Raw genomic sequence first — 15,946 nt, 5'->3', positions numbered from 1 at the left:
AAGGTATCCAACCATATAATATGAAAAACTTATTGAAGAAGTTACAGGATACAAGAAACATTGTACATAGGACAATGGCACCTCAGCCCCCTTCAAATTAATCACCTTGAGACCTCACACAGTTCTCTCTGTTGCCATCTGCTGTCACATCATATTTTCCTGAATCTCATCAATGGTCTGAAATCTCTTCCCTTTCAAAGGTGTCTTAGTTTTGGGAAAAGAAAGAAGTAGCAGGGTGCCAAATCTGGGCTGTAGGGGGCTGAGTCATTTGGGTGACTTGATGTTTTGCCAAAAAACTCTGCATGAGATGTGATGCATGAGTGGGCATGTTGTTGTGATGAGGCTGCCAATCACCAGTTGCCCATAGTTGTGGCCTTCTTAATCACCCAAATAGATTCATGGAGGAATGTTCAAGCTTAACGCAAAATTTGATACAGATTCCTTGCTCTACTCATTCAGTTATTTTGAATGTGACAGCCACACAGTACACATGCTCACTCAATGGCATCTACCGCCCCTGACTAGCACAGTGAAGTCGTCATTGTTCACACATGTGCATTCCAGTCCTCTCTCCTTTGCTGCCAGGTTACATTGATGTCACGCACACCATTCTCATTATATTAAATATGGTTGGACTTTTTCTGAACAGACCTCATATATATAAATGTAAATGTAAGTGTAAATGTAAATATAAATATAAAACTACTTATTATTCTCCCTTGCCATTTTCTAGTTTGGGGAAAAGCTCTATTAAATCTAAGTTGATAAATGTTGTTCCCCTTGCTAATACCCAAAAGTCCTGACTAAGACTTAGAGGGAGGCTAAGGATGAGATCAGTGCATAAGTTATCAGCTGTGGATCTTGCAGATTTTTAAAAAATTATTTATTTATTTTTATTCAGTTACAATTGTCTGCATTTTCTCCCCATCCCTCCACCCCACCCCTGCCAGTCCCACCTCCCCCTCACCTCTACCCTCCCCCTTGATTTTGTCCTTGTGTCCTTTATAGTAGCTCCTGTAGACCCCTCTCCCCACTATCCCCTCCCCACTCCCCTCTGGCTATTGTTACATTGTTCTTAATTTCAATGTCTCTGGTTATATTTTGTTTGCTTTTTTCTTTTGTTGATTATGTTCCAGTTCAAGGTGAGATCATATGGTATTTGTCCCTCACAACTGGAGGGCATTATGCTAAGTGAAATAAGCCAGGATCTTGCAGATCTTGATTGAGTAGGCCCAGGGTGGAGTAGACCTAGGGGGGTAGCCTGGGATTCTATTTTTGGTGATGCTGATCCTGTTGGTCCTGTGTACCACACTTTGAATAGCAAGAGACTGATGACTTCTGGTAGTCCTTTTCAGCTCTTTGGTGATTTTTTTAGTTGAAAAAAACTCTCTACTTTGTGGGGTATTCACTTGTAAACCACCTATAAATCACAACTCTATAGTTTTCGATGAAAACAAAGTAAGACATTGCAAGGCAAAGGATTCAAATGTTAAGTAGCAATCTTAAATATAATCCAGAGTTATTCTTAAGGCAACAAAAGCTGTCGAAGTAAGTGGTAAGTGCTAGGCTTGAATGTTTAAGGGTGCACTTAAGATCAGATGTACAGCCATTGTTGAGTGAAGATTTGGTCTTAGTCTCACAGGGATATGAACTTGATCAGGAGACATCAACGGTTTTCGTTTGCAACCTACGGTAAGAAATATATTTTAGGTTGTTGTCCTGTACAAAAATAAAAGTTTTATAAATAAGATAATATCTTACACTATGAAATTATCCTGATATTTTTTATTCTATTACAATCCACTAAAAAATGCTTCCTGCAACTCATGAATGTGTGGTGGCTTGAAGTTTGAAAATCTGAAGTAGAGCTTTCTTTATTTTTATTTTTGGTCACTATTCATCAACAAAAACTCATAAGACTGTGATGCATTGTCTTATTTATGGTGTGAGGTGGAATGTTGAAAGGTGGGCTTCCAGGGTAGACTAAATGGCAGAAAAGACCTGCCATGTCTTCCAGGAGCAATTTACATTGTAGGCATCAGTTGTTTGATATTCCCCCAATCTACAATGTAACTATGTGTTTGATTCTTGGAATGTTATGGAGGCAAGCTGGAGTGTTTTTCCCCCAATAACCACTTACCTCTTACGTAAGCAGGCAGAAGAGCAGAATGGTAAAGAGAATGGTGTCAGGGCTGACTTTCCGGGTCTGTATCTTGCTTCTCCCATTTATTGGCTACATAACTTTGGTCTAGTCACTTAACCTCTTGTGCTTCAGCTTCCTCATCTATAAAATGGGAATAATAATAGTTCTTACCTGATAGAATTGAGGTGGCGATTAAATGAGCTAACCCAGTAGACGAGTCATACCACAGGAATGTTATTAGCTACTGTTAGCCAGTTACAATGTAAAGTTTGAACATAAGTTTACATTTTCATGAAAGGTAGAAAAGTATTCTATTGATAAGTACTTTTTAAGAAGTGGCTTGAAAATAGTAGCTTGAGTTGCAATATTAAATCTAACTAAAGTGATTTTGGTAACCCCCAAATGCAATTTACCCCAAGTCCTAATTCAAATGATATGAAATAACTGTTATTTAATTGATTAACTTCCTAAAAGTATACTGGGGAAAAAAGAAATTAAAATACTTGTATTAGAAAATAAAGATCCAGTAAAGCATCACATTTCCCTGTAAATGTAAAAGTCAGGGCTTAATTGTTCAAATTAAGGGATGCAGATTCCATTCCATGTATCACCAAGGAAAACATGACATGATTTAGTAATTCTTCTCTTTTTCCTTAGTGCCCACCCCGGCCCCACCCCACACATACTCTGGTCTTTGTTGTTACCTAATTGTTTTGGTAGGCAGAGGTGGTTATGGTACTTTAGAGATAAGGTAGTTTGCACTGCTAATGTCTGTTGAAACTAAATGTCTGTCACCCTGCCCGCCATTCACATGTTGCAATATCAGCCCTCAGTATGATGGTGTCAGGAGGTGGGGCCTTGGAAGTAATTAGGTCATGAGGGTAGAGCACTCATCAATGGGAATAGTGCCCTTGTCAAAGGAACCCTGAAGAGCTCTCTTTCTTTTTCTTCCCTGTGAGGACACAGTGAGAAGACTGCCCTGAAGGAACCAGGAGGTATTTCTCACCAGACACTGAATCTGCAGGTGCCTTCATCTCAGACTTCTAGCCTTCAGAACTGTGAGAAACAAATGTTTGTTGACTAAGCCACACAGTTCTACAGTATTTTTCATGACTTTGAACACTTCGTGCCAGACCCCTTTAGCCTGCAAAGTTTCTTTTGAGAAATCTGCTGACAGTCTTATGGGGACTCCTTTGTAGGTAACTATCTGCTTTTCTCTTGTTGCTTTCAAGATTCTCCCTTTATCTTTAACCTTTGGCAGTTAATTATGGTGTGTCTTGGTATGGGCCTCTTTGCATCCATCTTGTTTGGGACTCTCTGTGCTTCCTGGATTTGTGTGTCTTCTTCCTTCTCCAAATTAGGGAACTTTTCTTTCATTATTTGTTAAATAGATTTCCCATTTCTTGCTGTTTCTCTTCTCCTTCTGGCACCCCTATGATGCAGATGTTGGAATGCTTGAAGTTGTCCCAGAGGCTGCTTATACTATCCTCATTTCTTTGGATTCCTTATTCTTCTTGTTCTTCTGATTGGTTGTATTTTGCTTCTGGGCTTCATCTGCTCTACTGCTGTCTCCATGTAAATTGTTCTTAATTTCACTTGGGGTATCCTTCGTTTCTGACTGGATCTTTTTTATGCTTTTGAGGTCCTCACCAAGTTCCTTGAGCATCCTTATAACCACTGTTTCCAACTCTGCATCTGATAGATTGCTTATCTCCATTTTGCTTAGTTCTTTTCCTGGAGTTTTGTTCTGTTCTTTCATTTGGACCATATTTCTTTGTCTCCTCATTTTGGTAGCCTCTCTGTGTTTGTTTCTATGTATTAGGTAGAGCTGCTATGACTCCCTGTCTTAGTAGAGTGGCCTATTATAGAAAAGCGGCCCTGTAAATTGGATGAGGCAGAGCTCTAGGTAATTGCCAGGGAAGAGCACCCCATGTGAACCAGGTTTATGGAGTCTCAAATATGGTATCACCTCTCTGTGTAGGGGAGGGCTCAGAAAAGGGACAATGGCCTCTGCCCAGCCTCTGGAATTTTGTCTGGCAGGAAGCTGTCCCCTGGCACTCACCCTGATGCCAGACACTTCAGATTCTCCCCGTATGCCACTGGTGCTCTTCCAGCTGCTGCCCCAGTGCTGGAACCCATAGGGAGTGAGTCTGTGTTAGTCCTAAGACAATTGCGTGCCCTTTAAGAGGAAACACCTGAGAATCCCACAGTTTCTTCTGCCACACCAATCCCCACTGGTTTTTACAGGGACTTATGTTCCTGGCCCAGGAACCCTGGGCCAGCCTCACTCCTGAGGTGCCCCTCCTGATTATTATCCACCACATGTGGGTGTGGGATCACCCATTCTGCGTCTCTGCATCTCTGCATCTCCACCCCTCCTACCTGTCTGGACAGATGTGACTTCTTTAATTCCTTGGTTGTCAGACTTCCATACAGCTCAATTTTCTGAGAATTCTGGGTGATAGGTGTTTTGTAATTTAGTTGTAATTTTTGCTGTGGTTGTGTAAGGAGGTGAGCCATGTTTACCTATGCCTCCATCTTGCCTTACAGGCTTCTCTAATACCTTAGGACACACCTTGCTAACAGATGCACAGAACAAATTGAGATACACCACTGATGGTCAGAGTCTAAGTTCAAAGCTCTGGCAACTTGATGCTGAGATACTGAATTTGGTTCCTGGGGAAGGAGCTTGGAGGTGCCACTCTCACTGCTGTGGTGCACCCTGCCTCTGTGAGGGCTTGCTGCAAAAACATGCACTGAATGCTATTTTCACTTTCCCCTTCAATTTGTAAAAGCAAAGATCTCTTCAGATTTCTTTTGAACAGTGAAAACAGGCACTAATGCAGGGCTTCTGTGGGGTAAGGAAAACTTTCAAAAAGGGCAGTTACCTCTATTTCTGCAACAACCCTATTTCCAAATAAATCATTTTGAGGTATTGGGGGCAAGAATCTCCACTGATCTATTCGTGGGACACAATTCAACTCATAACAATCACCAAATAGTTTTCATTACTTAAAAAAAAATCTTTTGAACATGATTAATACCTTGAAATTCAACAGCTCAATGATCTAAGTTTGGTTTATCTCAATACTTAATTTTAATGTTTGTCATAATTGTAAAAAATGACTCAAAATATCCAGATATCTAAATTAAGGCAGGGCATTTATGACCAACTTTCTCAATTGTGATACAAGTTTTTTTAAACCCATCCATTTACTGTACAAAGATTTTTGTTGTTATTCAGCTAGCAAATTTCCACGTCTCCTGTGTTGTTTTAAAACACTAATTGGAAGATGTTGCATTTTTTTATTATTTTCCTAAATAGGTTAAAAATCCCTGGGAACTCTTTGTTTGGAAACTATTTAAACAAGTGAAAAAATTCTGGTTCCAAGTTTGTGTGCAGATAGGAAACACAATTATGTAGTTTTTGACAATTAAGTCATATGACAGTGGAAATATTCTCAAAATATTCCCTCAGTAGGGTGATTTCTTTCAAAAGCAACTGCTTTCTCATTTATTGTTAAGAGATCCTCTTTATCTTGAGGAAACAGATTATACGTGTTTTTTTCCCGCAGAACTGTCTGCTATGCAGTATGCTTAGAGAGCCACTCTGTTATTTTGTTGCAGAAAAGGTCAGCAAGCTTTGTATAGTTCCCTTCTAGGATGGACACTATGATTAACCACCCTTATGTGTTCCACATTGATGTCAGAGTATGGCTCCAGATGTAGGAAATGCTGGTGGCACTTGGGGATTGCCTCATCCACACTCCTTCCTGTGGTAGTCTACCTACATCCAGGGACTGATCCTTGCATGAAAACAAAGATCTGGGCATCTCCACCTAACAAAGGACAACTTGGAAGGGCCATTCCAGCTCCAGAGCTCCTGTGGGGTCAACCAAGGAGTCTTTGGCCTGCAGTGCAGCTTGTCTTCTCCCCCTTCTTGGTCCTGCTCCATTCTTCTTCCTTTCCCTCATGTTGAAACAAGGGGATGCCTTCATGATCATCCAGCAGGCTGTTTCTCAGAATTTCCTTCTCAGAAACCTAGCACCATCATTTAAAGAAAAAAAACGCACAACTTGTCTTTATGCTTTGCCAAGAGAAAACCAGGAAACTCCTGTGTGGTACAAAAGGTTTGCCTGGCCAGTCTAGTAATGACTTACTCTTTTAAGGTCTTGCTTTTACAAAATTAAGCCCTTTGAAAACAACACATAGCAAGTAAATAGCAGTCCATAGTGATACACTGAAAGTGGAAGTCCCACTATGCCCTCAGGATTCCTATTATTCTGTTTCACAAATGACCATATAACATACTGGCCAAGTAAGTAAGGGCCACAGTGTCAATCCTTGCAATAAATATTAAGCAAGCTTACTCTCTTATCTTTTAAAATAAAAAATATATTATTTTCTCATATTTCCTTTTGATATTCATATGAAAATTAATAAACAGAAACCTCTTAAAATGGGGTCAGGAGGTTAGAAGACAGAATTCTTATGCAACTGTCACTCAATACACACTACTGACCCCAATGGCAAAAGATGTACCTTGTACTTATGACAAGAAGTGATACTTAACTTTAAGACCTCAGCAGGAGGAAGAAAAGATTTCTCCTCACCCAGTAACAGCTTAGCAAATGGGAAACTACCATAACTTAAACAATTAAAAGTCACCCTATTTCAAACTTTGTTTCCTCCAATGAACTCTGTTTACAACAGCCCCCTCCAAGTTCATAAAAGAACAATTCTCCCCTTTGTTTTTATGGACCTTTGAGAGGTTCACCATTAGACCATCTATCCTGAATTGCAATTCTTTGTTATTCCCAAATAAACCCATCCTGCTGGATAAACGTCTATTTGTTACACGTCAACATTCTAAATGCATAATATTGCACATTCTATTCATCTGAGCAAAAAGACAGGAAACCTAAACATAGAGTGTGGAAGGGCAAAGGAAGGGCAGAGGGAGCAACACCATGAAGACAGGACCCATGAGTTGTCTGTGCTACTGAGGACACAGAAAGAGCCAATGATAACTTCCAGATTATTGGCCAAATTGACTGATCAAAAATCATTGTACTAAACAGAAATCTTTGACTTGGGGAATAAGGGCTGTTAGCCATGCTAGATTTGGATCATGATGTTGGGACATCTGAATAAAGATGTTCAGCAGAAAGATAGCAGTACTCAAGGAGCCATCAGCACATTTGGGAGAGTTAAAGTTAAAGGAGTGATGAACTATAAGAAGAGAACAAGATAAATTAGTGTTTTTAAAAGATTAGGCCTCAAAAGAAAAAACAATCTTCAAATCAAACAAAAAAGATTAGGCCTAGCAGTGGAGTTGAGAATATGTTGGAAAGAACTTAGGTTATATAGGGGTACTGAGCATGTCACCCCAAAAATATGCCACTTAGACATGTTGATATTTTGAGTAAAATGTACTTGAAAAATAGCCCATGTGAGAGACTTCCAGTCAAGATGGCAGCATAGGTAAACACGGCTCACCTCCTCACACAACCACAACTAAAATATAAAACAACAGTCTCTCAGAACCATCAGAAATTGAGCTGAATGGAAGTCTGACAACTACAGAATCAAAGAAACCACATATATCCAGAATGGTAGGAGGGGCGGAGATGCAGAATAGGCTGGTCCCACATCCACATGTGGGAGATAAAAATTCAGGAGGAATATCTTAGGAGTGAGGAGTCCCAGCCTCACACCAGGACCCCAGCCCAAGATTCCAGTGCCAGGAAGATAAGTCCTCATAACTTCTGGCTGCAAAAACATCAGCGATTGAGTCAGTGGAAGAAACTTCTGGAGTCCCAAGCAGTTTCTCTTAAAGAACCCACACAGGGACTCACTTAGACTCACTCTCTCTGAGCTCCAGCACCTGAGTGGAAGCTTGAAAGGCACCAGTGGCATACAGGAAGAAACTGAAGTGTGTGGCATTACGGCACAAGCTGGGGGACAGCATTTTCCCAGACAGAAAGGTGGGGAGACGTCATTGTCCTTTTTCTGAACCCTCCTCCCACAGACCACAAAGCCAGCAGGTGGTGCCATATCTGAGAATCCATCAACCTGGCTAACACAGTCTGCCCCATCTTGGAGATCCCCTGGAACTTCTCCCCACCCAACTTACAGGCCCACCCAAGCTGCTTTTCCATATGAGTGACTGATCTTGGCTTATGCTTCACAACTTCCTAAATCCTCTCAAACAAGCAAGAGCTGTGATCGGTGACCCCCATCCCCTGTACTGCTTGCTAAGTGGCCCCAAGCCCAGCATTAGCAGCAGCCAGCCTAGATTTACAACTTGGCTTCACCTGGAAATCCACAAGTCCAGCATTAGTAACAGCCACTTCAGATTGCATTATACCTCAGGCAGGGTTGCCCTGGGCAAAACACAGGTGGGGGCTGACTTTGCCTGCACCACTTGGGAAACTCCAGAGCCCAAGCTCCCAGGGGACAGCTATAGACCATTACCCCACATACCTGATCCTTCACAGAGAGCTGATGCTGGTGGTCAGTTGTCACAGTCAGTGCTTGCAGCTGACGGGCCTGGGTGAATCCCTCCCATTGTCCTGCTAAAAGCGATCAAGGCTCAACTACAAGAGGAGGGTATACTCCGTCCACACAGAGGGTGCACTTTGACTACTCAGTTTCAGTGATAGAGGAGGCTGTGCCAATGGAACCTATAGGACACCTATTATATTAGGCCACACTACCAAGACACAGAGTCATAACAGCTCTACCTCATACATAGAAACAAACACAGAGAGGCTACCAAAATGAGGAGACAAAGAAATATGGTCCAAATGAAAGAACAGAACAAAACTCCAGGAAAAGAACTAAGCAAAATGGAGATAAGCAATCTATCAGATGCAGAGTTGGAAACAGTGGTTATAAGGATGCTCAAGGAACTTGGTGAGGACCTCAAAAGCATAAAAAAGATCCAGTCAGAAACGAAGGATACCCCAAGTGAAATTAAGAACAATTTACATGGAGACAGCAGTAGAGCAGATGAAGCCCAGAAGCAAAATACAACCAATCAGAAGAACAAGAAGAATAAGGAATCCAAAGAAATGAGGATAGTATAAGCAGCCTCTGGGACAACTTCAAGCATTCCAACATCTGCATCATAGGGGTGCCAGAAGGAGAAGAGAAACAGCAAGAAATGGGAAATCTATTTAACAAATAATGAAAGAAAAGTTCCCTAATTTGGAGAAGGAAGAAGACACACAAATCCAGGAAGCACAGAGAGTCCCAAACAAGATGGATGCAAAGAGGCCCATACCAAGACACACCATAATTAACTGCCAAAGGTTAAAGATAAAGGGAGAATCTTGAAAGCAACAAGAGAAAAGCAGATAGTTACCTACAAAGGAGTCCCCATAAGACTGTCAGCAGATTTCTCAAAAGAAACTTTGCAGGCTAAAGGGGTCTGGCACGAAGTGTTCAAAGTCATGAAAAGCAGGGACCTACAGCCAAGATTGCTCTACCTGATGCGGACACTGGCCTGCAGTGTCCGTGGCGTTGTGGCTGAGACAAGACAAGTTCACATGGACTACCGAGTCCTGTGGAGGAAAAGGGATGGCACGGCCACTCTCTCAAGGGGATAACGCCTCAGAGTGCCTCAGCCACTCTCTCAAGAGAAGAGTGAACCAACCCTTGCCTTGACGGGCTTTTATTGCTTTTCTGGGCACATCATATTAAGGATGGTCCTCATTTAATATGCACAGGTTCGCTTTAGGTGGTTACCTTTTTCAGAAAACAAAGGAGAGGATGTTGCTAATTACATCAAAAAAGAAGGATATTTTCAAATGTACAGGGAAAAGTGGTTGAACTGCTTACACTCATCCTTGGAAGGTTTAGCATAGATTTTAGGACGTTACTTTAAAGATATGCAGTAAATATTTGCTGCCTCAATTCAGGGTGAGGGAGTTTTAGCAAAAAGAAAGTCTCAAAGTGGCCTAGGTACAATGCAGGCCTGATTCCCCACAGGAGAACCTATCTGTGGGTGTGGGTCCTGTGTGCCAGACCTTGCTTCCCACTGGCCTTTGTGAGTGGGAGTTGGGTCCACGCCATGCAGAATAGTCTCCTATATCTAACCAACAAAGCTATCATTTAGAATTGGAGGGCAGATAAAGATTTTCCCAGACAAGAAAAAACTAAAGGAGTTCATCATCACCAAACCATTATTTTATGAAATGTTAAAGGGACTTATTTAAGATAAAGAAGATCAAAACTATGAATAATAAAATGGCAATAAATACATACCTGTCAACAATTGAATCTGAAAAACAAACTGAGCAAACAAGAACAGAGACAGAATTATGGATACAGACAGAGTTTTGATGGTGCCAGATGGAAGGTGTTTTGGGGGAATGGGTAAAGAGGAGAGGGAATTGCGAAGTACAAATATTAGTTACAGAATAGCCATGTGGATGCAAAGTGCAACATAGGAAATGGAGTAGCCAAAGAACCTATGCATGAACCGTGGACATGAGTCACAGTGTGGGGATTGCCTGAAGGAGTGGGGATGCTGGGCAGAGTGGGGCAAGGGGGAAAATTGGGACAAATGTAATAGCATAATCAATAAAACATATTAAATTTTTGAAAAGCCTTAAAGAGCTCAGGAAGAGATTTTCCTTAGTGTAAAATGGATGTAACTAAGAGTATTTGGTATGATTTGGTAGGGTATTTTTGGGTTCTGGGAACACTCAACATTTTTTCCATATAAATTAATGGTAATTACTTCTTTAGTTTTCACTTATGAAAGATTTCATGGGAACATTCTAATTTCAGATAGTAGGGGGAATCTGAAATTAGTTAAATTAATGATTGATAATCTTATAAAAAGAGAAGGCAGTGGCAATGAAGGAGGATAGCTATGTGAAGAGGAGGCAAAGATTGGATTTATGCTGCCAAAGGTCATGCATGCCGGGGACTGCCAGAAACTAAAAGAGCTAAGAACAGATCCTCCCCCCGAGGCTTTAGAGAGGTCATGGCCCTGCCATCAGTTTGATTTTGTATGTCTAGCCTCCAGACCTGTCAGAAAATACATTTCTGCCATATTTTAAAGGTTTTATTTCTTTATTTTTAGAGAGAAGAGAAGGGAGGGAGAAACAGAGGGAGAGAAACACCAATGTGTGAGCATTGATCATAGTTTCTTGCATATTCCCTACCAGGAACCTGGCCCACAACCCAGGAATGTGCCCTGATCAGGAACTGAATCTGTGACCTTTCGGTTCGAAGGAAGATGCCCAACCCACTGAGTCACACCTGTCAGGGCTTTTTTTGTCATGTTAAGTTACCCAGTCTGTGGTATTTTGTTACCTCAGCAAAGTAAACATTGATATTAAAATTGTTGCCTATCACTAAAAATAAAAACTTAAATACTTTATTTCATTTCTAGCTCATCTTTGTAAGCAAAAAATCCCACAAAAACATGTATGAAAGTGTGTGCTCAAAAAATGCTTGTAACAAGAATGACAAGCAATAAAATTTTGCATTTGTGCTGAAAATTATTTTTGAAAGGTTACTTGTAGAAATAATTGAGGCCTAGGATAAGCTTCTTCTTTTGTTTCTGCTGTACCTTGGAGCCCTTGTAATCTAGTATTCCCTTAATCCAATTTCAGGATTTAAACTTTTTTGGGTCAACTAGATCAGGCAAAGCTGATCAAGATTCAGGTTTATTTTTGGTTTCGAGCTTCCCTCCTGTGTTCAGCCCTCTGGTGTCTCAGTCCTATGTGCCTGATAGTCTTCAGACATCCTGAGCCTGGAGCCAGCTTCGGCAGAGTCCCCAGAGTTGCTCAGCATCTCTTCAGAACCTTCTGATGCTCCCCTGGGTAAAAGAGCCCCCAAATGTCCGGTTCACACTGATGGATTTCCATTTCTGTCTGTTCCCCAGTCTTGGTCCAGTTATTGCTCATTATTTTATTAGTTTTTTGGACACATATTTTAATTCAGATTTTTATGTTGTATTCAGCCAGCAAGTTGGCCCCACATATTTAGTCTACCATTACCAAAAGTACAATCAAAAAAGTTCAGAGGTCACTATCCTGGACTATGGTAATGATCTCTTAATGTCTCTAATCTTTCCTCACCCCTCTTCTCACCTTTACTCTGCTGCAGATCAATGTTTTTAAAACATTTCTATCAAGTCATTTTGTTGCTCAAAAAAGGTACAAGAAAATAAAAAGTCAGCCCTGGCTGGTGTGACTTAGTGGATTGAGTGCTGGCCTGAAAATAAGGTGGTTGCCAGTTCTATTCCCAGTCAGGACACATGCCTGTATTGCAGGCCAAGTCCCCAGTTGGGGATGTGCGAGAGGCAACCACACATGGATGTTTCTCTCCCTCCCTTCCCCTCTCTCTAAAAACAGAATAAATATAATCTTCAAAAAAAAAAAAAAGTCCTCAGTGACTCTTATTGTGTGGTGGCTTTGTACTATATCAACTTAGGTACCTGGAATTTCCCAGAATTTCCTTTCCTTTTTGTTTCTGGACCAGTATTGGCCAATAGAGATATTTTTGGATGCTATTTGGGAGGTAGAAATGAAGCAAATACTGATTTTTTAAATTGTTTTAATGGCTGGTGGGAGGTGCCAGGTACATTGTCTCTGAGCTGCAGCTAGCTCATCTATTGCCAAGGGGAAGCACCCAAGTAAGGTTTCTCCATGTATGAGATTGAATGGTGTTGTCCCCTCTCCTCTCCCAAATTTGTATTCATCTGGAATCTCATAGTGTGACCTAATTTGGAAACAGGGTCTTTGCAAATGTAATTAGTTATTTCTGTTAAGATGCGGTTTACTAGATTGGGGTGGGCCCTAAATCCAATGGCTAATATCTTTATAAGAAGGCCACATGAAGACACAGAGATACAAACACATAGCAAAGAATGCCATGTGAAAATGGAGGCAGAGATTGGAGAGATGCCACTGCAGGCCAAGGAAGGCCAAGGACTGCCAGCCACCACCATAAGCCAGAAAGGATTCTCACCTGGAATCTTCAGAGGGAGGAGCATGTCCCTGTCAGCACCTTCACTTGAGACTTCACTCCAGAACTACGAGAGAATAAATTTTTGTTATTTTAAGCTGCCCAGTTTGTGGTGCTTAGTCATGCCAGCCCGAGGAAACTAATACACTCCAGTTTCCGGCACATCCCCTCCTCCGGTTTCTCCAACCCCTGGACTGAGTGTGTGTGCAACTCCAGGGTGGAGGGTTCCAGCTTCTCCTATGTGTCACCTATAGCATAGAGGTTGGAGGTGAGGAAAGGCAGACACGGGTTCCAGTTAGTCTTTGCAGGTAACAGTTGTTTTCACTGGTCACAGTTTGCCCTTGCTCTTGTCCACATCCAACTTTCCTTCCCAATTGCCAGTATAGCAACTAGGCTCAGCACTAGACAAAGAGACAATTGCCTGCATGGACTAACCTGCCTTTATTCTCATAATAATTCTTATGATAATTGCCTTTAATTCTTATAAACTAATTGCTTTTAACTCATACAATTGTCATTGGTTCGTATAATAATTCCCCTATTACCTTGGTTCTGCTTCTCTGATCAGATCCTGTTTTCCAAATTAAGTAAAAATGAATTGAATAAACCAATCTGCTATCCAGTTCCTTCCATTATAAGAATATATTAGATCACTAAGATTAATAGCTAACATTTATTGAAGACCTCCTAAGTGTTGGGTGCTGTGCTCAGTTTTTTATAGCATCTCATTAAACTCTCAAAACAACCCTATGAAGAAGGTGCTGTTATTAGGCCTATTTTATAAATGTTTACAAATATAACAGAGGCTTAATCTTTTAGAGATGAAGTAATTCAACCAAGTCAGAAGTCATAGCCAGAGTCTAATTGTAAAACAGGAGTTCTCTACCACCATGTAACACCTCCACTCCAAATTCATTAGAATTGAAAGAAATTATGTCTTTTCATGGAATCTTAAAGACCCTTCCCCCACAGACACACACAAAATGCATTTTCATGACTTCAAGACTTTTTCCTTAATCTTCCTTTTCTCAAGAACTTTCCTACTGTCACCCCCAGTCTTGTGGTACAATGGAAACAAAATTTCAAGTCAGACACACTGGGATTTGAATGTCAAATTTATCCATTACCTACTAACAATTTTTTTTAGATTTCCTAAGTCTCAATTTCATCTATAAAATCCCAATTATATTTATGTAAAATAATATTTAATATTGTCACTTATGTACATGTCTGGATCCACCTGCTAGCCTATGGATCTTCGGTTTTTAAAAACTATAGCCCACAGCAAGAACATATTTTTGTATTCCAACTCAAATCACACATGCACACACAGATAACTAAAACAAGTTTCATGAATAGTACTTGCCTTTACTACTTGTAGCACATATTGATCTATTCTATTCCATTCTATTCCTTTCCATTCTATTCTATTCTATTATTCTATCTATTCTATTCTATTCTATTCTATTCTATTCCATTCCATTCCATTCCATTCCATTCCATTCCTCTAGTGACTGGTCAATTCCTCACTAAATTGATTTCATGAAGCACAGATGGTTCAACATTGAAAAAAGGCTTGGGTTCTTTTATGTAAGGGGTCCTATTTTGTTTATTTTTTGTATTGCTATTGACAAATACAGTTTCTGGCACAAAGGAGGTATTTGGTAAATACTTGCCATAGGACTGGGTTTCCTTGAGGACAGAAGTCTTATCTTAGTTACCTTGTATGTATCCAACATTTAGCATAATCCTTCCCACAATACTTAAAGAACAAATGGCTAAAACTTAGGCCTATTGCCAAGTTTTGGAGATCAAACATTCGGATCAATCAGTATCTGACAAGCACCTAATATCCGGCCATATAAAAACACTGAATTCCTGGCTCCTTCCTTTAATTATTTTAAAAGCAGTGTGGGATCACTGAAGAGGAACAAGGAATACATGTTACCCAACTGAGACATTTAAAAAATGAATAAGACATATGGAGGCCATAATATCACCTTTATTAATAATAAAGATTAAATCAGAAAACATAATAATGTGAAAGCCAGTCTGGCCTATTAATTAAACCTAATTTGAGGCATTGCTGAACTTAGGTGGCCCTCCCTATGCTGAAAGCCTGTGCTGGTGAGGCATAAGGCAGCTCAAGAAGAATGTGGGAAGAAACGAGCTCAGTAAACCTAGTTTATTTTTTCTAAATGTACCAGTTAGATAAATCACTCCTCTTCTCACCAGCCACAGAGTGAATAAAAGAGCGTAGAGAAACCAGATATAGTATTACCAATTGAGCTCCTTCCCTTGTAGAAGGAAATAGCAGAGAGGGGGTAAATGTTCCCTTTGAAAAATCAGATTTTGGTATACACACACGTATATATACTCTGTATGTATATATAAAACAATAATAGTATAAAACAACCCAAGGAATATCACAAGATGAATACCTAATTAATATTTAAATATAGTTGGCACTGGTGTTTCTCAAGTCTTACTGTTCATCAAAACCTGAAGGTCATTAAACAATAACAGACCATTTACACCGTACTCCCCACCTTCAGTATGCCCGGAATGAAACCAGTGATCTGTTTTTAAAGCTACCTGGGTAATCCCAGCGTCCTGGTAAGACTGAGACAATTGCCTTAGATGAGCTAGGCAGACAAATGAGCAGGAATCGGGAGGTTTTCTTGAGGAAGAAATTGGACAGACATTGCAGGATAAGTATGATTGAGGTAATCAAAAAGGAAGGAGCAGAGCAGAACATTTTATTCAGGGGTAAGAACTGTAAGTAGAAGGACTACAGAAATAATTGTGGCTCAA

The 15,946-nt window shown here is 40.4% G+C and overlaps 1 long non-coding RNA gene across 1 annotated transcript in view; it reads right to left on the bottom strand.

Moving 5' to 3' along the window:
* Positions 1 to 1,078: 1,078 nt before the first annotated feature.
* Positions 1,079 to 15,946, bottom strand: part of LOC123480277 (uncharacterized) — an 18,227-nt gene continuing 3,359 nt past the window's right edge. Inside the window, exons 2-4 of the long non-coding RNA XR_006656197.3 lie at positions 13,136 to 13,199; positions 2,141 to 2,284; positions 1,079 to 1,687 (exon numbers count right to left, since the gene is read on the bottom strand). This is a non-coding gene — a long non-coding RNA (uncharacterized lncRNA). The remainder of the gene's footprint in view (positions 1,688 to 2,140; positions 2,285 to 13,135; positions 13,200 to 15,946) is intronic.

The sequence above is a fragment of the Desmodus rotundus genome, chromosome 3 (genome assembly GCF_022682495.2).
Source record: "Desmodus rotundus isolate HL8 chromosome 3, HLdesRot8A.1, whole genome shotgun sequence".
Taxonomy (NCBI): domain Eukaryota; kingdom Metazoa; phylum Chordata; class Mammalia; order Chiroptera; family Phyllostomidae; genus Desmodus; species Desmodus rotundus.
Note: the sequence above shows the minus strand (reverse complement) of the source record. Positions and strands in the feature narration are given on the sequence as shown.